This window comes from Emydura macquarii, unplaced genomic scaffold (genome assembly GCF_026122565.2).
Source record: "Emydura macquarii macquarii isolate MOO-44397 ecotype Brisbane River unplaced genomic scaffold, CSIRO-AGI_Emac_v2 contig_2909, whole genome shotgun sequence".
Lineage (NCBI taxonomy): Eukaryota > Metazoa > Chordata > Testudines > Chelidae > Emydura > Emydura macquarii.
Window position 1 is genome coordinate 375 of NW_027133046.1, and position 4,081 is coordinate 4,455.

The 4,081-nt window shown below is 37.6% G+C and overlaps 1 long non-coding RNA gene across 1 annotated transcript; it reads right to left on the reverse strand.

Moving 5' to 3' along the window:
- Window positions 1-1,139: 1,139 nt before the first annotated feature.
- Window positions 1,140-2,845, reverse strand: LOC137167276 (uncharacterized). The gene is made up of 3 exons (XR_010924080.1): window positions 2,714-2,845; window positions 1,843-1,911; window positions 1,140-1,259 (listed from the first exon to the last, which is right to left on the reverse strand). It is a non-coding gene; the product is annotated as an uncharacterized lncRNA (long non-coding RNA).
- Between the last annotated feature and the right edge of the window lie 1,236 nt (window positions 2,846-4,081).

Below are 4,081 nucleotides of genomic sequence, written 5' to 3' on the forward strand. Positions count from 1 at the left end.
TTACTGGAAGAAAAAACTATTACACTTATCATCTAGCAGAGTGTTATGATGCCAAACCTAATGGTCCCCAGATGTTTTTCATTGAACAGAATTATCTATTATACCAAATACGCACATAACCAGTTTTTCATGATGGGCTGCAGATAAGAATTTTTTGCTTCTCTATTAAGGTGAAAAGCACTTTAGAAATACCAGAGATTCTCAGCATTGGATATCACTGAAATGAAAGTTGTTTCACGTGAATAGGACTAATCATCATATTTCACAGTCAAAGTGGTAATACAAAATAGAAAAGTCATCCACATAAAAAAAAGCATAAACCTCCCAACCCTAAATTGATTACCTGTAGATAACTCCAAAGAGGTCACACGATGAAACGCCAAATGCTCTTGCTCATACTGGTTTCTCCCATCTCAGCAAAAATAATAGACAGGATATTTTTGGTTTAACACTTTCTGCACTGGTGGCAATTCTGGCTTATTAGGGTACCTATTTTACTAAACATATAAGGTACAAGGGAATCCACTTTGGTATTACCAGTGTTATCCTTTGTGTGATTGCTTGAATCATTATGAAAGTGTCTGTGCCACCAAAGATTCAGAAAATAAATCTCTAGTTTTTAAATATTTAATGTTCATTATCAGTCACCATGGAAGGAAACACAACTGCTATTTGATGTGCCAGAGACAGGACTCAGATCCCTCCAGTTGGTGTAAATTGACGCAAGCTCAAAAAAATATATGATTATGATGACATTCTGGCCCCAAGATACATTGACTTCCTTCCTCACTTTCTTCTGCCTTTGGCAACATAATCCAGTTAAGATCCTGCATGCATCCCTCAGTCCTTTCATCATCATTTGCTTGGCTGAGGGTTTCCCTTCATAGTAACTGTTAGCATAATTAAATGTTCCACTTGGGACATGTCAAATACGCATAGTATAGAAGTCCAGTTCCTGAATCTACGTGAATTCATCACTGAAGCACTACTAAACATAAGCACATGTAGTAAGACAGTGATACTTAGCACTTCTACATGTGCTCAAAAACAATTATCAGTCAATGTCTTCATATTCTCTTGTTTCCTCAGAGCCACCCCTCTTCCTGAGCAGAGTCAAAATGAACAACTGATGACACTTACCTCCCAGATCATAAATGAGGGTGAAAGGTGAAAGGTCAAATGCAGCCATCACATCTTTACAATATATACTCCAAAATTCATTTAAAAAATGCATGTATTTGATCATCTCTTCTTCTGATCTAGTCATTTGAAAGAACATTATTTGTAGAACAAGTAAATTATGACACATTCATGGGTAGCTAGCATCAGATAACTCTTGCAATAACTTTTAGTTCAAGTACTATATTAAACCCTGCTTCTTTGCCAGCATGCACAATAGACTATTGTGACCACGATTAAAAAGAACCTACATTAACAGATATTCAAAATATTAAAAGTAAATCCATCCAGTTACATATTCATACATTTTAATGAGACTTACTGGAAGAAAAAACTATTACACTTATCATCTAGCAGAGTGTTATGATGCCAAACCTAATGGTCCCCAGATATTTTTCATTTAACAGAATTATCTATTATACCAAATATGCACATAATCAGTTTTTCATGGTGGGCTGCAGATAAGAATTTTTTGCTTCTATATTAAGGTGAAAAGCACTTTAGAAATACTAGAGATTCTCAGCACTGGATACCACTGAAATGAAAGTTGTTTCACGTGAATAGGACTAATCATCATATTTCACAGTCAAAGTGGTAATACAAAATAGAAAAGTCATCCACATAAAAAAAAAAGCATAAACCTCCCAACCCTAAATTGATTACCTGTAGATAACTCCAAAGAGGTCTTTTGATGAAACGCCAAATGCTTGCTCATACTGGTTTCTCCCATCTCTTAAAAAATAATAGTGAGGATATTTTTGGTTTAACACTTTCCTGCACTGGTGACAGTTCTGGCTTATGAAGGTACCTATTTTACTAAACATATAAGGTACAAGGGAATCACTTTTGGTATTACAAGTGTTATCCTTTGTGTGATTGCTTGAATCATTATGAAAGTGTCTGTGCCACACCAAAAGATTCAGAAAGGAAATAAATCTCTAGTTTTTAAATATTTAAAGTTCTTTATCAGTCACCACTAAGAGGAAGGAAACACAACTGTTATTTGATGTTCCAGAGACAGTACTCAGATCCTCAGCTGGTTTAAATTGACATATCTCAATAAAGACATGTGCAGATTTGCACCAGCTGACATTCTGGCCCAAGATACATTGACTTCCTTCCTCACTTTCTTCTGCCTTTGGCAACATAATCAGTTAAGATCCCTGCATGCATCCCTCAGTCACTTTTCATCATCATTTGCTTGGCTGAGGGTTTCCCTTCATAGTAACTGTTAGCATAATTAAATGTTCCACTTGGGACATGTCAAATACGCATAGTATAGAAGTCCAGTTCCTGAATCTGCAGTGAATTCATCCACTGAAGCACTACTAAACATAAGCACATGTAGTAAGACAGTGATACTTAGCACTTCTACATGCTCTCAAAACAATTATCAGTCAATGTCTTCATATTCTCTTGTTTCCTCAGAGCCACCCCTCTTCCTGAGCAGAGTCAAAATGGAACAAAGTGATTTATTGCAATAAGTGTTAGCACATAAATTCTGTACAGACAACATAAGATTTCTTCTCCTTACCTCACAGCATCTGTCAGGTAGTTCCAGCATGAATAGACGGTTTTGGAGTTATACATAAAATGATGATACTGAGATTTAGGACTTGATTTTGTAAGATAAAGACTGGAAACTTGTGTGTTTCTGTAAAAGGCTAAAAGGAAAAAGAAGGTAACATTATTTACAAACTGCCGCTGTGCAAAGTCTGTTTTGGAGCATAATCTTTGTAACAAGAACAAACTGTCGAAATGCAAGCAAAGCAAGAAAGAAAGTGCAGGAGATTCCTCACTCTAGACAAACCAGAGGTGGGGTAATACATGCATAGCATACCATATCTACCCCTCAGGTTCTGCAAGAACTGGCGTGAAGGATTCCAGGATGTAAAAAGCATGCCCCATCACCACCAGCATTTCTTTTGTGAAAGCACAAGAGGAAAGAGCATAATCCGTACGGCTGTGGTGGCATCTCCTTCCACTATGCTTTTTAGTGTATGTGCTCAGAAGCATCTTATTTAAGCAATAATACGTAACATAGGCCTGGTCTACACTGGTGGCTTAATTCGAATTAAAGTCCCTTAATTCGAATGAATTACTCCCGTGTCTACACTTGTGCATTGTTAATTCGAATTAAGGAGCATTTAAAATCAAATTAATAAAACCACCTCTGCAAATGGATTAGAACCTGAAGCGCATCAATTAATTCACATTAGTGTGAGTGTGGACACAAAGGGACTTAATTTGAATTAATTGGCCTCCAGACTGTATCCCATGATGCCCCATTTCAGTACCCTCCCCCAAAGCAGCCCCGGGAAGATTTAAATCTTCATTTCCTGCAGTGAATGGGTTTAAAATCCAAGCTGCGATCACCCCCCCCTCCCCCACACACACACACAACAAGCCCTTTGCAGTTTGTCTCTTTAAGGATTTGAAAGATTTCACCACCCACCCCCCTCCCCATGTGGTGAATGCGTTTTAACTGCCCAGCAAGCCCTTTGCAGTTTGTCCTTTTGAAAGTTTAGCCCTTTGAAGTTTGTCCCTTTGAAAGATTACACTACCCACTCCCCCTCCCCGGGTGGTGAATGCGTTTTAAATGCCTGTAGTGAGAAGAAATTCTTTGCTACATTGTTTCAGTGGTCAATCCTGGAAATTGATACTTTCTTAAGAGTTTATTCACAGTGCTACATGTGGATACATTATATCATGCTTTCCATCAGTGAAATGGAAACATTTGTATCACTGTATTAATATACTAACTGACTCCGTTGTTATTTGTCTTACATTCTACAGACACCTGTAGAATCAAAATCAAAGGCAAGCAATATACAGGGGATGGTAGGGGGGAGCATAAAAGGCAAACAGCATACAGTTCTAAAGTAATCCAGGGTAAGATGCA